The sequence below is a fragment of the Rhinolophus sinicus genome, chromosome 1 (assembly GCF_057876585.1).
Source record: "Rhinolophus sinicus isolate RSI-liver-muscle chromosome 1, RSI-T2T, whole genome shotgun sequence".
Taxonomy (NCBI): Eukaryota; Metazoa; Chordata; class Mammalia; order Chiroptera; family Rhinolophidae; genus Rhinolophus; species Rhinolophus sinicus.
The window spans coordinates 212513941-212541569 of record NC_142501.1 but is presented as its reverse complement, the minus strand read 5'-3'; the positions used below and the strand labels follow the sequence as shown (position 1 = coordinate 212541569).

At 48.9% G+C, this 27629-nt stretch overlaps 1 protein-coding gene across 5 annotated transcripts in view; it reads left to right on the top strand.

The window, feature by feature from the left end:
• The first annotated feature begins 1985 nt into the window (after positions 1-1985).
• Positions 1986-27629, top strand: part of AFAP1 (actin filament associated protein 1) — a 126138-nt gene continuing 100494 nt past the window's right edge. For 2 of the 5 annotated variants that reach the window (XM_074320794.2, XM_074320792.2), the window contains exon 1: positions 1986-2214. The gene's annotated coding sequence lies outside the window, so the exon portion shown is untranslated. Of the gene's footprint in view, positions 2215-3283; positions 3415-27629 lie in introns of those variants that run through there. The other 3 variants (XM_074320807.2, XM_074320803.2, XM_074320799.2) reach the window with 2 other exon arrangements.

Sequence of the window (27629 nt, the reverse complement as noted above, 5' to 3'; positions counted from 1 at the left end):
CATCTCTCTCTAGTCTGTTAAGACAAATTCTTATGTAATGTAAACTGACCACGGGAGTGACATCCCATCACTTCTGCCACATCGTATTGGCTACAAGCTGTCACAGGTCCTACCTGCCCTCATGCCAGAGGAATCGTACAAGGGCGTGACTCATCAGGGGTCACCTTACGATGTACCTGCTACGGTTATATTCAGTGCTTGGTGGCTACAAAGCCTTCCCGGGTGCCCATAAATTGTTTCGGTTTCTGGGCGGCACCGATATTTAGGGTGAGACTTGAAGGGTCAGTAGGAGTTGGCCAGGTTCTGGGAGAAAAGTGTGTGAGGCAGAGGGCAGCGCATGCAAAGGTCTGAAGCGTGGAATGACTACTTCACTCCCTGAGATTTTGTTTTCCTAACCTCTGAGTATATCCCCAAACCACACCGGTACCCTGGCTGGAGAGGGCTGTGGAAGTGTCTTATGTTCATGCAGGAATTTGTTTGGCAAATCGAAGTGGAAGCCAGGCTTGCAGTGCTGTGTGTGTGTGTCTGTGTGTGTCTGTGTGTGTGTGTGTGTGTGTGTGTCTGTGTCTGTGTGTCTGTGTGTGTGTGTGTGTGTGTGTGTCTGTGTGTCTGTGTGTGTGTGTGCTGTGTGTGTGTGTGTGTGTGTGTCTGTGTGTCTGTGTCTGTGTGTGCTGTGTGCAGGGACATGGGGTTGGGTCTGCTCTAGTCACTGTTGGGTCCCTATCCTTCCATCCGTCCACCCCGCCAGCGTTTCCTGAGTACCTGCAGGGCACTTGGCCCCATTCTGCACACAGAAATGAATCAGAGTCAACCCCCTGCCTTGTCCCAGAGAGGTCACACTTCAGTGGGGGTTGGGAGGACCACTCACACAGAAAGCTCCAGCTGGTGCTGTAACTGAGATGGCAATGAATGCGTGGGCCTGCAGAGGACGGCTCGAGGGAAAGAGGATGATTTCAGACCTTAGCGTGAGCAGCTGTGTGGATCGAGAGGCCATTTACTGAGAAAGAGAAGACTGTGGAGGAGCAGGTGGGGGCTTTGAATGAAGCACTTTGTTTTGGCCCTGAGACGTTTGAGATGCCTCCTAGGCGTCCAGCTGGGGCTGGGGATCCCGGGGAGTTTGGGACTGGGGACAGGGATCTGGCAGTCACCACAGTATGTAGTGCTTAAAGCCTGGCAGAGCATGAGATTTCCCGGCAAGAGGGTCTGCGGTGAATGGAAGGGCATCTGGCCCCAGCCATGGGCCCCCCTAACATTTCAACCTGTTAGGTCCGGCCGAGAAGTGGGAATCCTGGAGACTCCCCAGGATGGGGTAGAGAAAACCCGGTGTGGGGTCACATGATGCTGAAAGATCAAATGTGAGGAGGACAGAGGTTTCAAAGATGATGGATGGTGCTTGGGTACACGGGGGTGAAAGGTGGAGAAAGGAGGGCATTTCAGGTGGGGAACAGCAGAACCACAAAAGCTTTGAGGCACGAAGGGTGACAGCTTGGCTCCTGGCTCCTTTTCCATGCGTTAAAGTAAACTCTAGGGTCCTGCTTGAAGAAGCTCCTGCAGGGAGGGCCGCGTTTGCCTCTGCTTCACTTCTAACGCACATCCTAGGAGCTGTGCAAGTGTTGGAAGCATAAAAGACGAACGAAGGAATGGGACCATGGGAGTCGCTTCTTGGGCCTCAGTTTCTCTCTCTGTACAGCAGGCCGACCCTACAAATTCGAGTTCTGGGTTTGGGATGAGCACCGCCCGCTGAGCGGATTCCAAATGGACGTTCTGCGCGGCCTCCGGGGTTGGGCGGGATTGGGCCGCAGATGGGGCAGCGCCTCTGTGCCTCCTCCCCGCGGGACCCGCAGCCCCGCCCCTGCAGCCCCGCCCCACCTCCCTTTGTTTCTCCCAGCCCCGCCCCTCCGCGCAGCTCCCTCCCCATTGGTCGGGGGGCGGGCCCCGGAGCGCCGGGCGCCGCCGGGGGCGGGGCGGAGGGGCGCGGGCGGGGCAGATGCGCCTGCGCTGTGCCCGAGTCCGGCCGCAAGCTCGCGCCGGTGGCTGGTCTCTGGAGCGTGAGCCGGAGCCGGAGCCTGAGCCGGGCTGAGGCGGCGGCGGAGGCGGCCCCGCCCCGGGGCTCCATTGTTGAGGCGGCCTCAGCTCTGCCGGCTGCGCGGCTCCTCTCCTCTCGGCCCGGGTGCCGCCGGCAAGGAGCGAGCGCTGCGGGGGCGGCGGCCTGAGGTGAGGCGCCGGTCCGGGCGGGCAGGGGTTCCGGCGCTGGGCGTGGGTCCCGGGGCCGGGCTGCGGGGCTGGGCCGGGCGGAGGTCCCAGGCGGCCGGGGTCCCGGGCCGGGTGGAGCAGAGCTGCGCGTGGCACCGCGGGGCCGCGGCTCCAGGTGGCGGCCGCCGCCCTGAGCGACAGCGGGACGGGGAGAGGGACTGACCGGCGCCCGGGTATTGTTTCCGTCTCGAGGGGTCCCCACGCCTGCTGCGACCTGCGTGGACGCGCCCTGACAGCGGGGCACTGTCTCGGTCCCCGCGCCCCCACGGTGCGCCTGGTGTCCTGGGGTCTGTGTGTCACCGAAGGCAGCCGCGCGTGGGTCCCGCGCGTGGGGAATCCTGGGCGTCCTGCGAGTGGGAGACTGTCCCTGCCGCCCCCACGCTGTGACTAGCGCACTGCGCCTCATTGATGGTGACTGCGTGGACCCGCGACTGTGGGGGTCCTGCCGCCCTCAGATGGGGGGGCCGCCTTCCCAATGACTGGGCCACTGAGCGTTTGTGTCACGGAGGGAGGCCCTGCGTGGACCCACGCGCGTGGCGCCCTCGTCACCCTGCGAGTTGGGGGCTCTGCCGGGCCTCCGCTCCACACGGCCCGTCGGTGTGAGCCGCCCCCCCCGTGTGTGCGCTGGGGGCTCCCTGTGCGGGTCCCGGCTCCCTGTGCGGGTCTCGGCTCCCTGTGCGGGTCCCGCGCCCGTGGGGAGCCGCGGGCTGTGCGCGGGCGCAGTTGGCCCGGATGGGACCGCCCGCCGCTCTTCTATTTGTCGTCTTTTTTGCCAAATGGGCAGAAGCGGGGAGCGGCGCCGCAGGCCGCACCGCCCCGGGAACCCGCCCCTGTCCCCGGCCCGGCCCCGGGGAGCGCGGGCTGTCACCGCGCCCGGGACCGCGCGTCAGGCGCTGCGTTTCCTGCTCCAGCGCGGGGCTTGGCCGGCGGGCGCGGGCGCTGATTGGCGAGGACCGAGCCCCCCGCCCTGCCCGGAGCGTCTTGATTTCTTCCGTTAGGATTGGGAAGAAAAAAAAAACAATCTGGAAAGCCAGATTTAACTTTGCAGCGCTCAGCGCCTGGAGAGAGGAGGAAACCCTCCCAAGAATTCGGCGGGCTGGAAAACGCGTTTGAAGGAGAATCCACACCCACGGACCGAGGCCAAGGCAGCTCCAGCGAGAGGTCAGGTTTGCGGAGGCAGAGCAGGGGTGAGGCTGTGCTGGGGAAACGCCATCCCAGCCTCGCGCCCAGGCCCGACCCTGCCCTGCAGGCTGTCTCTCTCTCAGTGACTCGAATAAAGTGGAGTCGTTCGTTTACCCCCCATCAGACTTTTGAAAACACCCACGAAGGCCCCGGGCTGATTCTCTTCCTTGAGGGACGCACAGTCAAAGCCGGGCTGTCCCTTGTAGGACATGAGATGACAGACCGGGCCCAGGCCCCAGGAGCTCTACTGTCCAAACCGAAGTTCTTTGTGAACGAGATGGTGTGTAAGTCACAGGCATGTACGGTGAACATGGAGCCACCTCCGCTGTCGCTCTTATGAAGCCCAAACGTAGCTCGCAGGCCTTGCGGGATTTGTCGTCTGTGCCCTTCCCACTCCCCACTCCCTCATCCTCGCCCCTGTCCCGGAACTCCGCTTTACCCGCGCCTAAGGTCTCAGCTGAGGCCGCACATTCCCTCTGAAGCCTTCCCTGAAGTCCTTGTGTCCTGCCCTCAGAGAGGTGGCCCTCAGGGACAGATGCTTAGCTGTGGTCTGCTTGATAGCCAGCCGCTCTGACCGAGCTGAGCACAGCTGCAGCGCAGAGCCCGGAAGACGGGCAGGACGCGAGCCGGCCTTTCTCTAGACCACGCATCCAGGTGGTTAGTGTGAGTTAGGATCTGCGCTGCCCCAGCTCTCCAAAGGGCTTTTAGATTGGTATTCGCTTCCTAGGCTTTGTTGCAGCACAGTGTACAGTACTTGGTTGGAATTTATTGGGTCTAATTCTGGCTCTGGAATTAAGTTACTATTTGTTCCTGCAAAGCCACCCCTTCTGGCCTTGAGTTTCCTCCTTGGAGGGTCTTAAACCAGGTAAGAACCTCTCAGCTCTAAACTTTTAATCCTTTCAACCCACTATAGCAGAGGGAAGTTCTCTTAGTGGCAGTGGTCTAAATAATGGGGGTCCTTGAAAATGGAGACGCAAAGGGGAAGTGCTTTTCCTTCTTTTCAAGCAGTTCAGTTGTGTGGGTGGATATTTGTCTCAGAGTTAAGGACCAGAGTCTGTGATGGAAGCTTAAGCAATTTTTTGATACTGTCCTGCATATTCATAATTTCATTTTACTTGCACCATCTGTACTGTATCAAATTGGTTTGATGTTTTCTTTAATGAAGTTGTTGGGTGCAGAACTCTTGTGAGGAGCATTTCATGGATCTTTTCATTGTCAGATGAAGTCGGCCAACTGTAGGCTTCTGTTATGTCCCAGTCGCTAATGAGATTTTAATTTGGGAGTCTGAAATAAATGGAACTTTGGGAGTGCTTTGAGTGGGTGTCTGGGGTTTTGTATAATGGTTTAAAACATAGTTTAAAATGATTACTTGCAAACAATTTCATCACATGTTAAATGACCTATAAGGAAGCTCGAATTCTAAGGAATAGAGTAGTTAATCCTTTGAAATATTAATCTCCATTCCAATTTATCTGTTTGGTACGATGGGAATTTGGTGTTACTTGATTTTCTTAAAGCCGCATGTCTCTCTCTGCTATTCTTACATGGTTGATTACAGGGAATAAAAATAACTGTTTGGTCAAGTAGTGATGCCACTGAGTACAATTTTCACTTAAATCAGTGGGATTTTTGTCTTCTCTTAATTAAAAAAAAAAAGTGCCGTGTGATATGCTGGACATGGTTTATTTTGTTAGGGGTCTTATTTTAGGAGGGGTCTTTTCTGGTCTTTTCCACAACTGATGTTCTTTGTGGTTTCCTTAGATTGTATTACTACCGTATAATGTTTTCACTGAAGCTTAACTAGTTAATGCTTGTTCTGCGTTGAGAGCGTATTTCATTTGTAGCAGGCCTGATTTTTATGTGGATTAAATGGAAAGGTCTTTCGTAGATGGGAATACCTGGGGATAGAGAGGGTCGAGTTTGAACTCTGCATTTCAAAATTGTTCTCGCCTGAAGGAAGAGAGTAAACTTTGTCTTCCCCATGACCCAAACAAACTGAGCTTAATTCACCGGCTTTAAAGAACTAATGGTGCTTTTTTTTTTTTTTTAGATTATGATATTCTGTAAATCACTTTTCCCTTTAAGTATTATTTGCCTGAAACTGGGAGGTCAGAGATAAATTTTTCTTAGGCTGTAAGTCTCATTCTTTGTGTTAACCACCCCCTCCACCTGTCCCACCTTACCTACCAAATGGGTTTTTCTTCTCTATTTTAACATCCTTTTTATGTATGTGTCGGTTATTTATTGTAGGCTACCTCAAAATCTTTGGGATATTGACAAGCTGTAAATATAAATCATATATTAAAGACAACTTTAGTTCTTTTGGACAGGAGACTAGAATTAGAAACCTGGCCCTAGTAAGGCTTGTGTTCCCTGCAAGCACTCTGAACTTTTAGTTCCCTCATCTGTAAAGTAGAATTAATTGTTACTAATACCTGCTCTGTCTAGCTCAAGAAATTGTTTTAAGGATAAAATTACATCATGAGTGTAGTGGACTTTTGTAAGTTGTAAAATATTATGTTGCCAAGGATTTAAACAAAATATGCTTCATTAAGAATTTAATGAATCTGGGTTTTTCTTTAAAATCCCAAATGTTTAATATACAGATGATCTTTAATTTGAGATGTGTTAGGCAACTTTATTTAGGATTGTTTTCTCTCTTTAATTGACCAATATTGTTTGACATTTTTGTATTTTGGGGAAACATCAAATTCAAGTCTCATTTACCGTTAATCTTTTATAAGCAAGACTATTGAATGTGCACAGTTTAGCCTGTAACAGTCTCTTCAGTGATATACATCCCGCGAACCTTCCTTTAATGAAGTACATTTTCTTGACATTTCAGTTCCTAAGTGACCTGTCTTGAGGTTGGGAAAGGCAGTAGGCAGTCTGAGGTCAAGGTCAGCAAACTCTCCTTCATTTGCCTCTTCACACGCAGCTGGCATCTGCCGGCACCCGATTCAGCACCCAGGCTTCCGTGGCCTCCTCTCCTCAAGCCGCCCGGAAGCTGTTGTGCAGAGTCCCATGTGCCCGTAGTTCTGCTCCTCTCTCCCTCCTGCCTTCGCTTCCTGGCCACCAGCTGCTGAGAGCCTCTGATGGCCAGGCAGTGGCAGCGGGAGGAAGGCAAAGGCTACTGAAACACGGCCGTCTTCCTCAGAGAATTGACGTTTCGTATCCAGATGTTAGCTTACACTGTCATACAGCTTGACAGGCCTTTGTGTAGATTATGAGTGATTTGCCCACGTTCTGTGCTCCATGCCGAGCGGCAGACGTGGGATGGTCACTGAACCGAGAGGAGCGGGGGCTCACGGGTGGACGAGTGCGAGCAGCGGAGTGTGGTGAGTGTGCCACAGGCACGTCGGGCAACTGGGGGCCGGGTTGGTGCCCACAGTCCAGCGTTTATTCTCCTATGTGCTGCTTCGAGTTTCTCAGGCAAGACAGGTGTTGGTAGGTACGCGAATTCAAGGAGGAGCAGCGAATGACCTGAAACCCATAATTGGCATGTATTCTGAGTGATTTCTAATTCCCCAGATCTGCGTTGATCAGAATAAGGCTGTCATCTGTTGTTCTGAGCGGAAGATGGCCGTCCTGCCTTTTGACTTAAGGAAGCCAGTGGACGCTTGTGAACGTCGACACCTGACAGTTGCTCTGCCGGGTATTTTCACGTATATCACTGTATGAGTTTCCCATTGCTGCTGTAACAAATTGCCACAAACTTAGAGGTTTAAAACAGCACAGATTTATTGTGTCAGAGTTCTGTAGATTAGAAGTCGGACTTGGGTCTCACCAGGCGAAAAGCAGGTGTCACAGGCTGCGTTCCTTACTGGAGAGCCTGGGGGAGAATTGCTTGCAAGCTCGTTCACGTTGCCGGCCGAACATAGTTCTGGCAGTTGTAGGACTGAGGCCTGTTTCCTTGCTGGCTGTCAGCTGGGGGGGGCCCTCACCTCCTAGAGCCCTCTTTCTGCCCCTTGCATATAACCCGTGATCCCAGAACCAGCAAGGACCCTTGACCCGTGCGGCGGCGCTCTGACTTCTGCTGCCTCTCTCTTCTACCTGGAGGAAGCTCTCTGCTCTGAAGGGCTTGTGTGATTAGATCGAGCCCATCTAGATAACCCAGGGTAATCTATCTAAAGTCAGTAGCAACGTCCCTTTTGCTGTGTCATGTGACACTCACAGGCCCCAGGGTTTAGGGCATGGACATCTTTGGGGGCTATTGTTTTGCCTCCCACAATTACCCGATCCATTTACAACAACATCCAATGAAGTTGTTGTTCCCCTCAGTTCACAAATAAACACAGAAAGACACTGAAAACGTAAGCACCCTTAATGTCCCCGTTAAATGACAAAACTGTTCATCTGACTCGCTGTAGGGCTGATGGAAGGTGAGGTTCCTAGCAGCCAGGCAGGTCAGTCAGAAGCAGAACTGAATTTTGTGTTTTGCAGTGTTTAAGTGGTCTGCTCTGATTACAGAAGTTTTGCCAAGAAGTCATTAGAGTAATTCCTGTATCAGAAAAGAAAACACCCATGTGGGGAATTTGGGACCTTGCCGTTTCAAGGTTTATGTGAAGGACTCTTTCTTCATGGGGCAGGGAGTGCATGATTCCATGTCTGTTTCTAGAATGGAAACAGCTGAGTCAACCCAACAGGAACTCACATTCCTGAGTTTTAGAGAATCTGTTTCAAGGCTGAAGCAAAGCCAACAAAACAAAGTCTGTTCCTTCATAGTTAGGGATGAGGTGCAGTCTTGTGGTCGTGGAGACAACTGGTGACAGTCATCAAGTATGTAAGACCAAGCGGCCTCTTTTGACCATGTTGGTGTTTCAGATAGTTTTTCGTTAGGTTTTTTTCCCTTTGCAATGAATAACAAGCTCTGATTTGAAGTGCACTTCGGAGGAAACCAGAATCCATTATCCTAAGGCTTTAGGAATCTACAAACTGCCTGAAATGCTGTGCACAAATGTTGTGTGTCTGCCTATGGGTGTGCTCGCCGGCCAGAGGACTCACAGCGGTCCATACGCTTGCAGAGGGGTTGGATTTCAAAACGTTGAAGGACACACCGCTTAATAGGACATTCCTGTCGGTCAAGTATCAGATTTTGTTTAAAAATTAAATACCCATTTTAAACAAAGTTATACACAGGCACATAGTTTTAAGAGTCAAAAGTTCTCCAAAGCTTAGGACAGAAAAACAGCAATCACCTCCCCCACCTTCCCCACCCTGATTCCTGCTCCTCAGGGGCAATCCCTTTGCATGTTTTCCCTGTTTCCTCCAGCTTCCGTGTTGGAGAGACACCCTGCTTTGGAAGGAGGTTCTTTAGGCCATTTATGCTCCCCTCCTCCCACTGTCCACCTCCCCCCATCCTCTCAGTATCTTTACGCTAAAGGTTTCGGTTAACTAGTCAGCTATTACTCACAGCTGAGACATTTAGTCTCCTTTGATTATATTTCCTTTCTCTTGTAGTTTTCCCCTAGAGCTAATTGCCTGCCTTTGTTTTGCTTAGTTTTCTTTGTATCTGTTACTATCCACCCCCCTCTCTACCCACCCCCAAGTGTAAATAAACTTCCTTTCCGAACATTCCTACACATCAGGGAAGCTTCCCTTCCGTCCTTTTCTTAGGATGACTCTCCCGAACCTCTCATTCTGCTTGCTTTCCTCTAAACTGTTGCTGTCTGGGCCTGCTCAGGTGTCCCCTTAGAGCTTGTCTGTCACCCTGAGGGTGTCTTGTGTCCTTTCCTGTGCAAGGCGCCTCCTTTTGAAGTTCTTTCTCTTGTTTTGGTTGAGCATGTTCACCAGTGGCTTTCTAAGAAATGACTTTTTTCTGAGATCTTATATAACATTGGAATATTTTACTCTTGCTTTTAATTGATAGTTTGGCTGAGTATAGAATTCTGGGTTAGAAATCATTTTTCTGCAGAATTTTGAAGATACTGCTCAAAAAGCTGAAGTTTGCTTTTCTCCTTCTCTAGAGGTAAGCATGTAATCCAAACCTTTATCGTGCGTTATAAATACTATATATATATGTACATGTATATACGTATATATGTACGTATATACACATACACACACACACACACACACACACACAGAGGGTGCCAAAGAAATATACACATTTTAAGAAAAAAAAAAACTATTAAAATTGTAATACTCAATATATACCAATAACAAAAGATGAATACAAGTCACGTTTGACCTCTGCAATGACAAGAGGTTCCCATCAGCGTCCAGACACTTCTGATGACGTTGAACTATTGCTTGAGCAACGTCAACCAAAGTGTCCACTTGGCCATTTTTTTGGCACCCCCGGTATATTTAATATCTAACATTTATTTACGTATTCAACACATTTCTATTGAACTACCCCTTTGTGCCAACCCATTTAATTGTTAGAGCAACTCTATTATTGTGACCATTTGACAGTGAAGAAACTGAGGCACAGTGAGATTGGCGGCCTTGTCCAGCATCACACAGCCAGGAAATGTTGGCGTTCGGGTAGGACCCCAGGTGCTCTGGCTCAGAGCTCTCGACGATTATTCTGGATTGCCCATGGGAAACTAGTGAGTGCTGTGCACACCTTCCCTCCCACAAGAGTTCACTTGCCGTTTGTCAAGGTGGCAGAGATGAGCTTTCTTCACCTCCTGAAGCCTGGGCCTAAATCCTGCAGTCGTTTCCAAACCCTGGCTAGGACCTCTCAGGGCACACAGGACGGGCTCTTCAGGCGGATCCAGCTACTTGGCAGGTGGGAGTAGAATTGAGTCATTTTGCCAGAAAAGAAGGCCGAGATGGCTGGGTTTGTTCCTCTGAGGGAAGACGCCCTGGAACATCCTTCTGACCTTGGCCACTTGGGTAGAAAAGGAAGAAGGGAGAGCTTTGCCCAGGACGGTGACTGACTGCAGAAACGAAACACTCAACAAGCTGTGCTGGTCTGGGCGGCCCGTTCCCATCCCGCCTCCTGGGATAAACGCTATACTGGGCGTTCTCGCCCTGGGGGCCAGTAAGTTTGACTTCTGACCCGAGCAGGGCCGGGCCGGGCAGGGCTTTGTCCAGCTCCCAAGGAGAACAAACATTCTTTCCACTGGCCCAATGCGCAACACCTTTTGTAATTCTTTTTTTTTAAATTTTTTTTTTACAAAAGTTCAATTTGACACATAGTTATATCTTTTCTTCTTTTAACAATGTTACAGATTAAAGTTTTGTTTTCCATTCTGAAGAGGACTTAAAGAGTGAGATAATATACTTTTAACAATGTTACAGATTAAAGTTCTATTTTTCATTCTGAAGAGGATTTAAGAAAACGGTAATATGGTACCTCCAAGTCTGCTAAAAACAGAAGCATGGGGTCGTGTAGAAAAGTCACTTTCCAATTATGGATCATATAATGTGAGCTAGAAGTGACCTGTACTTTGGTTGGAAAACAGAAAGAAACCCTGTCTGTTGGTAACGCTCCCCAAGTCAGGAAACTGGCCTCTCTGCGAATAAAAGGTGCTCTTCAGCCTTTTCTGAGGTGCCTCGTTTCTCCCAGGGGGCCCGGGCTCAGAGACGTTAAGATACTTGTTCAGGGTCACATAATTCAAAGGGGAAAGATGAACTGCTGAAACCCAGGGCGTTGACTGCGAAGCCCTTGACCTTTCTGTAACACCTGGTTACTTCCCTGAAGGGAAGGGAGTGACTGAGAACTCATGTGAGCGGGTTTTGTGGGAAGCGGGCCGGGGGCTGTGACGGTTCCCCAGGCCTGGAATCGGCCTCCTTGGGCTTCTAACTCCTGGGCTGACCATCTGGAGGGCAGCACCTGGTTTAAGACTTTTCTTCGTGGAAACAGACGAAGACCAACCACATGATAAAGGCAAAAGCTGTTGAGTCAGAGTTTAGGGTTTGGCTGAGACCCCAAGGCAGGCAGAGGGGTGGGTGCTTCCTGGTGGAGAAAAGGGGGCTCGGGTGTCCTGATGGGGGCCTGGGGGAGGCTGGGGGGCTGCGAGAACGGGGCGTCCCAGGTGACAGGCTAGGGGAGCAGGTGTGGCTTTCTCGGGTTGGTCCTGAGTGGGAAGTGGGGACAGAAGGTAGGGAAGCTGTGAGTTATTGATCAAATCCTGGCCGATTGTCACAGAAGTTATTGTCCAGCCACCTGGATTGTCACTGGAGATGGCAGGCTGACGTCCTGCGAGTCTGACTTAGAGGCAGGTGGCTGCGGCTCTGTTTTATCTGTTTTATATGAGGTCTGGCCGTTGTGTGTACATTCAGTCTCTTGTCTTTCTCTTGATGGTAAGATATTAAATGACAGATTAGAAATGTTGGGAAGTTTTTAGATGTTGTATGTCGTCTGGAAGAAGGTATTCACACTGAAGTTAATCAGTGATTGTAAACTGTTGGGCCATGAACCTCAAAGATCTAAACCTGGAAGATTTCCGCAGCGTCGCCTCATGTCCGTGCACTTCACCCATTGTCAGGAGAACCTGTGCTTCGCCACAGCAGCTTTGTCAGCCAGTGTGTGGTGGGGCCCAATCCCTGCACATCTCATCTTTTGTGCATTTCACCGATCGAGCGTCTAGCTTGTCCCCCGAGAAGGTGAAGTTTATTTTTGTCACCTTTGTTGGTACCACGGTATTGTTTGAGGGATTTGCGAATTGGAAGGCCCTCAGAAATCTCCTAGGTCAACCCACTGATTTTATAGATAAACTGGGATGCACAGGAACATTCTAGCTTTTTTGGTGGCAAAGCCAGGAATAAAACCCAGTGTTCTTTTTTTCACAGTGTGATTGAAGGAAAGGCCAAATGTGTGGTCTAAAATGAAATCCTTTGATAACTGATTTTTATTTTTCTCTGCTTCTGAGTCCTGTTATCACAGAAATTTACAGTTGGCCTTTATGTGTTATCAGGAATGTGAAAAATACTGATCTGTTCAATGTAGGTACCTGTTTCCCTACTCATTCCGTTGCTGTTTCAACGTGGTTGAAAGGTCACAGATACAGACCGACTGTCCTTCCCCCCAGGGCCAGTGTCCTGGTTCAGGTCCGCTCAGTGGCATCTTGTCAATAGCTTCCTAACTTGTCTTTTCCCCTCCAACCTGTCTTATCTCTCTGGGTTAAATCAGGTATGGAGTCCTGCTTTTAGCATCCACGTCTGCACAGACTCAGTGATTTTCCATTGTTAAGATGAAGTGCAGATTCCTGGGCCTGGCATTCAAGGCCTTCAGGATCTGGGCGCCATCTACTAGGTCGGATTTCTTTCTGGTACTATTCTCACCTTACACTCGGGCTAGTTGCTTAAGCCCTTTTCTAAGAGCCGCACCTAGAATTTGTACGTTCTTATCTATTGGTTGAGCAGGTTCAACAACATGCATACGCTCTTCTGTCTATCCGGAATGCCGTCACCCCCTTCTGCTCCTCAAATCTTATCCATCCTTTAAGGATTGAAATACTCCCTTTTCATGATCCCTTCTGGAAACCGGAGGCCAACTGCGTCTGGGGTTGTGCTGCCTGCGCCGCCCAGCCAATAGACCGCGCGGGAATTAGGCTGTAGAATAAGTGTCTGTCAGAGCACCGGTGGGCGGAGAAGGCAGCAGGTGTTAAAGACTGCCTCACCATTCTCAGCCAGCTGGGGGTATTTAAGGGAAAATCTGGGCGTGCCTCCAGAGGCTACAGAGGGTTGGGGGTCTGCCTGGACCCTTCCCTCGGCCACGTGATTCTCCGCGGCATCAGCAGCCCGGGAACAGTGCTGGGGGTCCCCTGGCGGACCCCTGAGATTGCGATGCACAGCCTCATGGGTTGCTTAGAAGTTTCAAGGTAATCTGTAAAGCAGGGACCTGGGTGGCACGGGACGTTCAGGCAGGGGCATGAGCTATGGTTGAAGTATAGGTAGGTCGAGGAACTCAGTGAGGCCTCTTCTATGGGGTCCCAGCTGGGCCCTGCTTCCTTCTCTGACACCCACATGAAAATCGCTCTTTCTTCCTTAGGACTCTCAGTTTTCTTCCTCATTTAATCAACACAGATCCTGTGAGTTAGGTACTACTAGTTGCCTTATGTCTTTTGTGATTAGGTTAAAATAGTTCCTTTAGTCACATATTTTGAATACATAATATAAGCAATGGTACAGCAGTCAAAAGGCCCTAGAGAAGAAGGAAGTTCCACTCACATCACTGATCTCTGTCCTGTAACCACTGTGACTTGTTTCTTTTGAATCTTCTCAGAGATTTCCTGGGCAGAGTCAAGCATTTATGGATGATTGTGTCCTTTTAAAAAACACTATGTAGGCATGACAGACACATCTCTCTCCTAGTTCCCTTTCCTTAGGTGTTTAGGTTGTCCCCAGCCCTTCAGAATAAGAAGCAATGCTGCATTGTACGTCATTCTTGTGTATTTGCGTGAATATATTCATAGGTGGATTCCTAGAAACGGGCTTGTTGGGTCACCAGGATGCACAGTGTCAGTTTTCACGGGTGATGCTGGCCTCCCTTTGGTCAGGGCTACACCGTTTTACTCCCCGTCAGTGTGGAGGAGTGCCGGGTTCCTGTACCCTTGCCACTGCAGTGTGTTCGCCAATGTTTTGTTCTTTGCCAGTGTTAGAGAAGTTTTGAAAAATTGCTCCCTATTTTAAAGAGTAGGAAACAAGCTGAGAGAGCTTAGGTAGGTAAATTGCCTGGTCTCACAGTTGATGGTTAAGCTACAACCTGAATTTAGTCTTATAATTTCAAAATTGTTTTCTTTGGAGGCAAGCTGGTAAAAAATAAATAAATAAATAAATAAAAATATATCTTTTGACAAGTTCATAATTATGTATTATTTAGTCTCTCTTCTGGATTTTAAGCTGTGTGTGTGTGTGTGTGTGTGTGTGTGTGTGTGTGAAGGAATTTTGAGATTTAGAGAATTTTTTTATTGAGAGTCTAGAACAGTCCTGAAAAGGCAGTGCAGATAATAAAATAATATAGATTTTTTCTGTTGTTTTAAACTCAAAAGATGTCTAAATTGTCTTTTGACTTTTCAGACCTTCTGGCGTAGAGATTTATTCTGAGGGAGAAGCCCAGGCGATTTGTGTTTTAGGGTTGCAATGTTCTTGGTAAGGAAATGTAGGGAATTTTGTTAGTAACCTTTGTAATTTGTGAGAGTGTTCTGTGTTCAGTTAATTATAGTTTCCATATCATTTATAAGATTGTTTTTGGAAGCAAGTACTGTTTAGAAATGGTTTGCTTCCTTGTTAATTAAACTCTTTTTCCTCCTTTCCTTTATGCATTATAGTGACAGCATAAAGTCTGCCTATGAAGCCACTGGGTTTAGCTGTCACCCAGAGAAGGGTGACCCCCAAATATGTGGCATACCAAATTTAGTCCAAAAAGATGGTGCATAGAAAATTGGATATTGTCAAACTTCCCAGATACATGGATTGAATAGTACAATTAATATATGAATTGTGTGTATAAATGTACATTTATTTGTTATGACATAGGAATCAAACTGTTTAAGATAGCCTTTCTGACAAATTCCTAATAGCCCTCTTATTCCAAAATTATAGAAGTTTTGCATTCTTACCTCAAATGTGTACACACTTACCTGATTCCTCCGTATTTAATGGTCATGCTCTTGTGTCGTGAATTATTTTGAATTTGCTCATCAGTCTTAACCTTCCTACTTAGGTGGGTGCTTGTTGTGTTTTGGTTTGGTCATTGGGCCAGTGATAACTGGTGTGAATTTCCCTTCCTCTCTCAACCAGATTCTCTTTCTCTTAATAGCCCATCGGGCTTTACTGTTTTTCTAACAATGTGAGTTCAGGACTGGGCTGAGCAATTCCATGAGAAATCACACTCATCTTCTATAGTACTGCATGTTTTCAAGACAAGCAAAACATATTAACAATTTTTATGGGGTTGCATACCAGCATTCTTCCGTGAGTCAGGAGACCTGGCTTTGCGCTGTTTATAGCAATGCTGGTGGTTACCCAGGAGGGTCATGTCTGTTCCCTGGTCCATAATTTTATAAGGAGAATCGGATGGTACGTTTTCCAAGAGGCCTTCCTGCCTGGTATTCACTGACCTGTTGTCTGCACTGTGCCAAGTGTAGTGGAAATGACAAGCAAACTAAGGTGCGTTTGTAACCACTAGGGGATTACAATCCAAATTCAGGCGCCGGAGGAAAACTAACAGCACCCAGGTGGACAGACCTGAGGAGCTGGGAAGGCTGCTTCCAAGCCCCTGTGAGAGGTTGATGTGATTAAAACTCGACCGCTGATCTGAGAACGACATCGGCAAAAAGGCACGAGGTTGCTTAGGAAGTTTTCAGTCTGAGTCGTGGATTATCCCACAAGAGAGGACGGAGGGATGGCGGGCGGCTCTGTTTGCAGGACGAGGTGCTGCGCTGTGGTTCTGTACGCGCCACGCCTGCACTTGGCACTCACGTGCATTTACTTTTATCTTCTGGATCCGCTTTCCTGATGCACCTGCTTGTTTCTCCAGAAACGTGGCAGTGAAATCCTTTGAAAATCTTTATAAGAAGACTAGACGCTGATTGAAAATAGTACAAGCAGTAAAGATGACAAAAGGCAACAGGTGAATGTTTCTTTCCTCGCTGCCTCTGGGTAACACTGTTAGGTTTTGGTGTATTTCCTTCCAGATCTTTTCCAGTACGCTTACAAATATATATGTACAGTTTCGGGGGTATTTTAAAAACAAAATAGTGAGTACTTGCTATACACGGTCCCAGTGCTCCCCGCCCCCCAGTGCACACGGACATCCTTTCATGACGATACCTGGGGGTCTCATTAGACTCCTTGCCCTTGGAGTGCAGGGTGGTAACAGCGGATGGGAACTGTCATTATGCCACGTGCCGCGGCCTGTACGCTAAGTCGTTACGTGAGTTGGGGCTTCTGTTTCACAGCGTCCTACAGGGAATACTGTTCCTGTTAACGTTTTACAAACTATAAAACTGGGGTAAAGAGGAGCTGACCTACGTGTTCAAGCTCATGGCATTATTTCCAGGAGAGGTAACACATTTAAATAACTCTTGTTGAATTCAAGTAATTTACATTCACTCATGTCAAGAAATATTTCGTGAGTGCCTCTGTGTGTCAGGTGCTGCCCCAGAAGCTCCTCCTGGAAGCATGTGTGGGACAGGGGTGCGGGGGAGATGGCCACAGGCACTGGGCTCCGCGTGTGCTGTGCGAGGAGGGAGGGCCTGGGGGTGGGGGCTGCACAAGCCTTTCACACCTGTTTCGCTGCAGTCGGGCCCCAGGTCCCGTTATGGTACATGCACTTTCCAGAGATCTGGGCTTTGGTGTTTGTTACGGTTCATCTGAGACTGAGGGACCGTTCCTTCAAACTGCCCGAGTCAGGCCTGGAAGCTCAGCAAGCTCAGCGCTGCCGCCTCCACCCTCTGGCTGGGGTTTGGTCGGCTCACTCCTGTGGGGGGAGGGGACGCACTGCGCGGGAGTGATGTGCCTCAAGCAGCCCAGCGGCTGTCTCACCGTGCAGGATTCAGGCTGGTTACGATGGGTCAGTGCGTGCCCCTGCCGTGCGTGCCCCTGCCGTGCCCCGGCCGTGTCCCACTCGAAAGAAACATTGTCATTCATCTTCGGGGTCTGCTGAGGCACACTGCAGGGCTTAGAGCAGGGCCTGGACGTTTGCTGGTCGAGACACGTGTTCTGCCAGTGCGGTCAGAAAGCTTTGTGACGTGTGGAAAGAAGTAGCGCAGAGCGCGGTGGGGCTGGGTGCTGGGGGCACCCGGCGCTGGGTTAGAACCTGAGGCAGAGGCGCGGGAGCTGCACAGCAGCGCTGGGTGTCTGCCATGTGCTTTCCTGGCTCTTTTGGCCATTGTATTTGGGTGTCTCCTGGACCCAGCGCATGACATCAGCCTTTGCCACCAAGTATTTATAGCAGTTGGTACCTCCTATGTGGGTCACTTTTTGTGCTGTGGTTTCTTTAGGGAAATTGTAGCTCCTACCCAAAGCACACCGCCCATTTCAAGGTGTTACTAAATTGTGAACCCCTTCAGCGAGCTGTGCTACGGAGAGGAAGTGGCGGGCAGGTGTACCCACCCCACTGGTGTCCGGTGATAATGGCTCAAGTGACGAAGGCTGTAAAGATGTGTCCTGGCATCTGCGACACGCTGAAGCCCATTCCCTCCTCTTCTTCTTCTTCTTTTTTTTTTAACATTTCATATTAAAAACCGAGCAGGTATTTTGGTTTTGCTTTCCTTCATTTTCTGTTCTCTGCTAAGTCTGTTTCCCAGAGTGAGCCTGGGAAAGTGAAGAAGAAAGTGTTTACTTCCCGTCACTGATGCTAATCGCTCCTCTTAATCGAGGGCCTTACTGTGCCCGCTGTGGAGACGTGGCTTTGCATACGTCCTCTTTCATTTCACTTTCAATTTGTGCAGTTAACCCTCCGAGATAGGTGGTATTTATCCCCAATTAATGAGGAGGGCGTGTAGCTCCAAGTGGTTGAGGGAACCTCCCAAAGTCACAGGACTAGGCGGTGGCGAAGGAGAGCGAAACACAGATTGTCTGAGTCAGTAGATGGGCCGATTCCAGAATGGGCTCTTAATTGCGGGAGGTCAGCAAGTCCCACTTGCGTTGGAATGGCCGTGACGTGGCTGGTCATTTCCTCTCTGTTAGGACCCTAGACACGTATTTGACTGAACTATCCTGCCTTCCATAAATGTGAGGCATTTGTATGTTGAAATGTCAGCCTTGCCTTTTATAATACAGGGAACTAACACTTCAGGCTTGCTAGATACAAACATTTATGAGCCAGTGACAGGTTTACAATTAGGACCCCCTCCCCACAATAAAAGGGAAATAAAATCCTAATTAATAGACACACATGCTGGTTTTTTATTATACATTTTCAGTTGTTGTTCAGGCTTTATTTGTGATAATGTTAATAGTATCTGACATAGATAGAAATCAGAATTTTAAGGTAAGAATACTTAGAGCCATATTTTTCAAACTTTCAAACTAGACATCTTACATTGTTCAGTATGTAACTGACATTAAAGTTTTACAAAGCATTTAGAAAACATTATATGCCTATAATATAGGGGATGCTCTAGCATATTTTCCAGCCCATTAAAAAGTGGAGAAATTGGACATCCGTGGGCAAAAAAATGAACCTTGACCTAAACCTTATACCTTAAACAAAAATTAACTCAAAATGGATTACAGACTTACATGTAAAATGTAAAACTATAAAATGCTGAGGAAAAAATCCCACAGAAAACCTTTAAGAGTTAGGGCCAGGCAAAGAATTCTTACTTGGACCCAACACTGAAAGAACAGTCCATGAAAGGAAAAACTGATAAATTGGACTTCCTCAAATTTAAAAATGTTTGCTTTGCTAACGACTCTGTTAGGATGAAAAGACAAGCTACAGACCAGGAGAAAATATTTACAAACCACATGTATGATAAAGGACTATTACCTAGAGTATATAAAAGACTCTCAAAATTCAACAGTAAAACAAGCAATCCAATTAGAAAATGGGCAAAAGACATGAAGGGACATTTCACTGAAGAGAAAACACAGATGAGACGTGAGCACATGAAACTGTCCAATATCATTAGCCATGGGGGAAATGCAAATGACACTACACGGCTCCTAGAATGGCGGAAATAAAACAGCAGTGACAATACCAAACGCTGGTGAGGACTTGCAGACACTGGAGCCCTCATGTATGGCTGGTGGGAATATAAGATGGAACAACCGCTCTGGAGAACAGTTTGGCAGTTGCTGAAAAACAACCAAACATGCAGCTACCACCGGGCTCAGCAGTGGCCCTCGTGGGCATCTGTGCAGAGAGATAGGATTCCGTTCACACAGACCCTGGGCACGACGTTCGTAGCAGCTTCATTCCTAACAGCCAGAAAGTGGCAGCACCCACACGTCCTCCCGTGGAGGGGTGAATGGAGGAACACTGGGCCATCCGTACATGGAATCCTGCTCTGCAATGGCAAGGGACAGGTGATGGGGACACGCCACAGCCTGAGTGAATGTCCAGAGAATGATGCTGATGGGGAAAGCTGATTCCCAAAGTTCGTATAGTGTATGATTCCATTTATCTCTCTCTCTCTCTCTCTCTCTTTTTGCCACTGTGAGATAGGGTTTGTTAAAGTAAAAAGTGTTCAGACCTGTAGAGAGTTTTGATAAGAGTTTATTTGAGCCCAAACTGATGCCATCTGCCGGGAAGCAAGATCTCAAATACTCTGGAGAATAACAGTTTCACAGCTTCTTTTCTGCGTTAGGAGTTAAGGGGGGCACATAAGGAAGATGGCCTGGAGTGGGGACAGCAAGGCACAGGACAGTGAGGAGATTGTGCTCTCCTGAGGGTGGTTCGGCTTGTCTCAAAGGCTGTTAACCCAGATGCACAGAGACAACGGACAGGGCAGCTCACGGCCACGTAAGCCTTTCAATAAAGAAGTTCGAGGCCTGGGGCGTGATGACCCGCCACGACCAGCCAGTTAGGGATTTATGATCCTGTCACCTGTATAACATTCTTTTTTTCTTCTTCCGCCTCCCCCCACCACCCCCTGTTTCAAGCTGTTGCTCCTCAGTCTAGTTGTGTAGGACACAGCTCCCTGGCCCGCGCTGGTGTTATGAGCCTTGCGCTCCCCCCGGCTGAGGCAGTCGGTCCTGAGTCATCCGCTCATGGCAGCTCTCGCTGCTGCCAGCTGCTCACGCTGACCGGCGGCCACTCACACTGGCCACTGGCATCTCCTGGCAGCTCATGACAGCTTATGCCTATCTCCCCCTGCTCACAGCAGCCCAGCTCCAGGGAGAGCCTTTGTTCACAATCTTAGCTGTAGAGGGCGCAGCTCACTGGCCCATGTGGGAATCGAACCAGTGACCTCGGCGTTAGGAGCACGGGGCTCCAACCACCTGAGCCACCGGGCCTGCCCATAACATTCTAAAATGAACAGATTAGGGGGCCGTGGGTTAAGGAGTGGGGAGGAGGCAGAAGGGGATGGGAGTGGGAGTGCCTGCAGAAGGGCCCGTGAGGCATCCTGTGATGAGCTGTATTTGCTGGTCCTTGCCAGTGTCCTGGGAGACTGTACTATGGTTTCGCATGACGTTACCCTGGGTAGAAGCTGGGTAAAGTGCATAGGGGATCGCTCTGTATTAGTTCTTATAGCTGTAAATCTACAGTTGTTTCAAAAAAAGCTTAATTATTAAAAAAAGGCTGGTTGCTAAGTAGTCAGTCAATTTTATTATCCACTAGAAGGCTCTTCCAGAGAATTTAAATATGAACTTTTTTTTACTTTTTAAAAAATTGGTGTTCTTGTAAAAGTGTTGTATGTACATTATAAAGAAATCAAACATACAGAAAAGTACACAGGTAAAGTGTTTTAAAAATCACCCCAATCCCACCTTTCAGATATCACCATAAATTGTAAAAATGGAGTATTTCCTTCACCACACATTTAATTTGCTCTTTTCTTTTGAAGACATCATGGCAGTGATTTTCCTCACATTGACATCAGGAAACCAAAGCTCTGAGAAGCTAGACACCTTGATCAAGGTCAAATAGTGGCTCCTAGGCGTTCAGACCCTCCTTACAAGGATACGTGTCTGGGGCCAGCCCCGCCTCCTTGCTCTCCTGTCCCTTGGAGCAGTGGTTCTCCCAGTGTCGTCCTCAGGCCTTAAATGCAGCTCATCCTGCCCTCATCTGGGCAATGGAATTTCTGTTTTGCCAACCCCTGAATGACTCGGAGGGTGGTGCAGCGTGGAGGGTGCTTTCCTTCCAGTGACATTTGCACGGGGCTGGTGGCATTAAAAACCAGAGAATGCGAAGGAACTGGAGCCACGACTGCTGGGCCTTCAGTGCTTGTCTGTTGTGATTCGTTGGCTGTCTGGTCCTCTGCTTGGTATCTGTCTCCCCCGTTGGGTTCTGGGTCTGGCGTGGCATCGAGCACGTTTCAGGCACTCAGATACTTTCTGACTAAATGAGTCTGTGAGCTTAACACTTCGACGGTTACCCAGTTTCTGTCTCAGCCTGTGGGAGCTCGAGGCCAGCGACCCGACCCAGTGGTCATTTCCACTGAGTTCATGTACTTGTCTCCCTTCCCTTCCTCTCTTCTACGAGCACCTACTAAGGGTCTAGTCCGCGCTAGACTTGGGGAATCACAGACAATTCTGTTGCTCACCTGGGATGCTCATGCATCTCAAATTCCACGCATCCACACCTTCCTTCCTAACCTGCTTCTGCCTTTGTTTTTAGTTGACAACATCCTCACGCAACGGTCTCTCAGACTGGAAACCCCCACCTGCCTTATGCCCCTTCTTCCGTCCCCATGTCTGATTGGACGTCCCTGTACATGTGTTTCAAATGCATTTTTTCTCTCTCTAGTCCCGTTGTCACAGCCCTGGGTTAGCGCCTCATGCTGTGCACGTGAACTGTTGTCCTAGCCACCAGTACACTTGCTGCATTTCCTTCTCTGCACTGCCGCTAGAAGGATCTTTCCCAAACAGAACTGAGCCAAGGGAGCCTATGCAACCTTCTCAAATACGTGCATGCTTTCTGTTAGAAGTTTTATCACTTGTCTTCAGGCAGCCCAGGGACTCCGGAGAGACAAGCCTGCTTTCTGCCTGTCAGGTCACGTCCGAAGCCCTGGAGGGGCCGCCTGGAATGTTGGCAGCCTGCTCTTTCTGGAACCAGGAGGCCTCAGGTCCTGGCTCTGTTTGCAACTGGGTGTCCTTGGCAAAGTCAGTGGTTTCTGTGAGTTTGGGTCTCATCATCTAAACAACAGGCATGATGAAATACGCTCAACCGACCACGCGAGCTGCCTGGAGAAGCAGAGGAGGTGCGTGGTGGAAACGCTTTGCAATCTGTAAAGCAGGGCACTGACAGGAGGAAGCACGTTGTGTAAACAGCATTTCTGGAATGACTTCCTGAAGCTCTTGGAAGGTCGTTCTCACTGACGACACCAGTGAGTACCTGTTGGCGGCTCCTCTGCCACAGGGAGGCCCAGTGCAGGGCAGCTCCGGCTGCTTTACCACGGACTTAGATCCCGGAGAGCACACCCCTCCCCCACCCTGTGGCCCAGAAGGAAGGAGGCTCTTTCCTGCCTATATTTGGTGGCATGTGTCAGTGCTCCGGGGCCTGGAATGCACGGGGTTGTGGAGGAGAACGCTGTCCTCCATGCTGACGGCCTGTCTGCACCCCATGGGGAGGGCTGGACGGAGTCATCGTGGTAACTTGCCAAAGTCTTTCTTAACCCAGCTGCTCACAGAAGTGACCAGCATAATAAGTAAAAGATCTGTTAGACACAGATGGACTGTATTAGTCCAGTACTTTTGTGGCTTTTGTGGCCTCCGTCACAGAGCAGCCAGGGCTCGCTAGCTTTCTGGGGAGTGCCAGGTCAGCCAAGGGCCTGGAAAAGCTGAGGAAGGAAGTCCACCCCCACCGCTCCGGTCTGGGGTCTGGGCCTGGTTCCTGAGGGCCACGCGGGGAGCAGGCCCCTCAGATATGGTTCCGAACCTCTGTAGTCTGCAGTTCTTTTCATCTGTGACATCGTGCAGCAAAGGGTTTCTATGAGGATTAGATAAGCCAGTGTGATAATGGGGCAACTCAGGAGACAGGCTGTAAATGAAAGCTGGAGTTAGGGAGGGGAGCAGCCTCTGGCACATAGATGGCACTGCAGATAGTTGCAGAATTGAGGGAGGAAAGGGAGGGGGGAAGGAAAGGAGGGAGGGAGGGAGGGAAGAAGGAAAGGAGGGAGGGAGGGAGGGTCTGCAGCACCCCTTACCCCTCTCATTATGCTCCCTCAGGTACTGAGGATGGAGCTTGTGTGTCTGCTGTCCTGGGGTCCGCTGGGTGGGATGGTGGCTGAGTTCCCTGCTTTCGCTTTTGATTCTTTTTTTTTTTTTTTTTTGAATTTTATTTTATTTTATTGGGAAGCGGGAACAGGACTTTATTGGGGAACAGTGTGTACTTCCAGGCCTTTTTTCCAAGTCAAGTTGTCCTTTCAATTTTAGCTGTGGAGGGTGCTGTTCAGCTTCAAGTTGTTGTCCTTTCAGTCTTAGTTGTGGAGGGCACAGCTCAGCTCCAGGTCCAGTTGCCATTGCTAGTTGCAGGGGGCGCAGCCCACCATCCCTTGTGGAAGTCAAACCGGCAGCCTTGTGGTTGACAGGATGCGCTCCAACCAACTGAGCCATCCAGGAGCTCAGCGGCAGCTCAGCTCAAGGTGTCATGTTCAATCTTAGTTGCAGGGGGCACTGCCCACCATCCCTTGTGGGACTCCAGGAGTTGAACCGGCAACCTTGTGGTTGAGAGCCCACTGGCCCATGTGGGGATTGAACCGGCAGCCCTTGGAGTTAGGAGCATAGAGCTCCAACTGCCTGAGCCGCTGGGTCGGCCGCTTTTGATTCTTAAGAACAGGAAAATGTGCTTTAATTACTTCAGTGGTTGATGGCAGAACTTTCTTTTTATCCCTATTAGAATCTGGAGATTGAAGTCACACCTGTCTCATTTGTGGAGGGAAAAAGGGGCCACAGGTTAAACCTGACAAGCTCAGGAGACTGAACATAACCACATAAGACGGTCTGAACATAAAAACTCCTAACTAAGGTGGGCCATGGCAGGAAGTCACATCCTGGGCCTGCAGCTTCCTTGACAAAGGTCAGTCTTTACCTTAAGTGAGCCTGTCTGCTGTCTTTGTGCATCTAGGAGAACAGGCCCTTGGAATGTCAGTGCTCCCCTTGTCCTGACCAGAGCAGGAAACTACAGAATCCCTCCTTGTTGTTCTTGTCCCCTGATTCCCACCTCCCTGCGCTGTGAACAGTGAACTATTAACTATCCTGCACCCACCTATGTAGAAGCAGTACCGGCTCTCCAATTTACTTTTATCCAGTCCCGGAGATTTCCCTGCTTTGCTTTCTCCCACCCCCTTAATCTACAATCAGTGGATTTCAAGTAACCCTCCTCCTTTGATTCTGCATATAAAATAAGCTGCAATTGCCATTTTGCAGAGCATTTTCTCAATCCGTTGAGATTTTGCTTCCCGACAATTGTCAGTGTGGCTCAAATAAACTCTTGGAAGCTTTGCCTTAGGCTGGATGTTTTTTCCTCTACATGTTTAGCTGTTAGACCAGGGAGGGGAAGGAAGGGACTTCAGGTGACCTTGCTAATTGTCAGTGGGGCCAGGACGAGACTCCCTGCAGAGCTGTTTCCGTGCTGCTTTTCTCTTTCCATCCTTGATAAAAGAGTGAATCTAAAATGTAGCCCTGCACATTTGGGGAGAAGTGTGCTCTGTAAGTGCGCAGAAGACCCAGACCTGAGCTTTTCTGCATGCCGCACGCAACGGCCCAGAGTTACTCCCTGGCCCCCGACAGGGTAGGTAAAGGAAGTTGTTTTGGACGTAAACTAATACCAGAGTAGTTTTTCACCTGGCAGTTTACTTGGACGGGACTGGAATAAATCTCTGACCTTGATTTCTTTGTCCTAAAAGCAGAGAGAACTTGAAACACTTTTTAGGGGGCAGAGACTGACTTGTCTTACTCAGCCTGGATTCCTAGCGCTTAGACTCCCCATGAGTGTTTAGTGAACTGAGCCGCGGTGTGTGAGCGTCTGGAACAGCGCTTTGCAACCCTAGATGTATGTGGGACTGTCACAAATGCCTATGTGCCCACTCCACACGAGCTGACATAAATTCTCCAGGACTGGAGCCCGGGCGTCTACAGGTTTGAAAAGCTCCCGGGTGATCCTGACGGACAGTGAAGGTTGGGGACGTCTGTCCCTGGTGAGCCGGAGTCCCGGGCACCTTCTGCTTCCGCCAGCTCAGAATGGTTTTGAGGTGATTAAAGAATGTTGTGCAAATAGATGTGGAAATGACATACAATTTCCACATCCTGCTAGTATCTGCCATGAATGTATTTGTCAGTTACTCAGTTCATTCTGATGTTGAGCCCTTCTACGTTTTTTTCATGGAATAATCACGTGACAGGTAAGGATGCAGAACTACCCTAAGTCTGCTCCGGGGTCTGAGGTGCTCTGTAGTCCTTACACCCTTGTTTGTACCCGGACTTGTCGGACAGTTTATAAACATACCTCTTCCAGCAGGGGCTGTGGAGTCGGCTTGCCTGGCTTTTGTTAACTAGCTGTGTAATTTGAAAACTTGACAGTTTCTAAAATTTGTCAAACCTGACTTTCTTCATGTATAAAATGGCATGACGGCAGCTGTTGTGAGGTTCAAGTGCAAATGTGTGTGTAAAAGTGCCTGGCTTTTGCCTGTGCCTGACACACAGTACACGCTCAGGAAAGTGGCCAATCTGCATCAAATTCATAATTTTTTTTTTTTTTTTAAAGATTTTATTGGGGAAGGGGAACAGGACTTTATTGGGGAACAGTGTGCACTTCCAGGACTCTTCTCCAAGTCAAGTTGTTGTCCTTTCAATCTTAGTTGTGGAGGGTTCTATTCAACTTCAAGTTGTTCTTTCAGTCTTAGTTGTGGAGGGCGCAGCTCAGCTCCAGGTCCAGTTGCCGTTGCTAGTTGCAGGGTGCACAGCCCACCATCCCTTGTGGGAGTCGAACCGGCAACCTTGTGGTTGAGAGGACGCGCTCCAACCAACTGAGCCATCCAGGAGCTCAGCGGCAGCTCAACTCAAGGTGCCGTGTTCAATCTTTAGTTGCAGGGGGCGCTGCCCACCATCCCTTGCGGGACTCGAGGAATCGAACTGGCAACCTTGTGGTTGAGAGCCCACTGGCCCATGTGGGAATCGAACCGGCAGCCTTCGGAGTTAGGAGCACGGAGCTCTAACTGCCTGAGCCACTGGGCCGGCCCAAATTCATAATTTTTAATGTGAATATTCAGAGCTAATAAATTTGTCAAAGATACTCCACCTGTAGCCCGTGAACCTAGCATTTCTTTAGTTTTAACTGGTAGAGTTAATTCACCACTCACACATTAGCCTCTTGAGTACCTCGAATTTCACACGCGTGTAGCCAAGGGATCTCATAACTGGAACATTGCCCTTAAAAGCTGATTTTAATCTGTATGAGTGAACAGTCCTGGGACTTTGTTTCTTTGATTTCTTTTCCTGAACACACCTCTACGTGACTTTTGACGCCAAGGGAGTCATGGCAGCTTCTCTAGCAGCCCTGGGGGATGCGGTCTTATGCTGCAGGAAGCTCTGAGGTGGTGTTATTTATGCATCGTCAAGACCAGCGTGTGTGCTTCCCCTGGCAACCTGTGCTTTTTCTTCTTAGCTCGCGGCAATCATATATACAGAAAGGGCCAAAAAAAGGATACACATTTTAAGAAAGGAAAAAGCTGTATTAAAATTGTAATACTCAATATACTTGTATACCAATAACGAAAGATGAACGCAAGTCATGTGTATACATGTTTTTGGCATCCCCGGTGTATAGTAGTATAATCTCTTCCCCGTTAGACTCTAAGCTCTGTTTGAACAAGGACCATTGTTGTTCTTCTCACTGCTAGGTCCTCTGCACTTAGTGACATTTAGCACATAATAGGTGTTCACTAAATATTTAGCAAATGGTAATCTAGCAGAACACAAGTTAAGATTTAAGCTGCATCAACCAAACTTAGTACGTCAGTTTGTTAGTGCAAGTTTAAAGTGTTTTGGTAGCTAACTTAGTTCCGTGGTCATTTATTGAGTGTCTTTTAGGTTAGGCTTTGGGGCTGGGAAGGTGACATTCCATGATCCCTACCTTCCTGAACATGCAGTCTAGTGGGGTACACAGACACATGGACACACTGTAACATACACATGGTAAGTGTTACGGTTAAGGGGAACAGTGCGTGCGCGTGGAGATGGAGCAGGCTTTGGGTTTTATGAACACTGGCAACAAGTCAAAACACAGTTGAAATTACTCTTTAGGTAGTCATGCCTGTATATTTTATAGGAAGCGCCTACTTTTAAATACAGAGGGTGCCAAAAAATGTATACACATTTTAAGAAAGGAAAAAACTATTAAAATTGTAATACAATGAATGACGCTAGCATTCATTTGATTGACACCATCTTTTGAGCAAACGTCATACTACACATTGCTACTGTACTTAATTCAACTTCGAAAAGTAATACATAGATAACGTCTCTTAAAATGCGCACATTTTTTGGGCACCCCTCGTAGATGCTACATAAACTCTTTAATGGGTTTAGTATGAATTGAATGGCTTTTTTCCGGGCCCCATTTTCCTTTCTTTCATTAGAAAAAACTATTGGCCCAGGTTCGGTGAGTAGGTTTTGGTTCTGGCTCT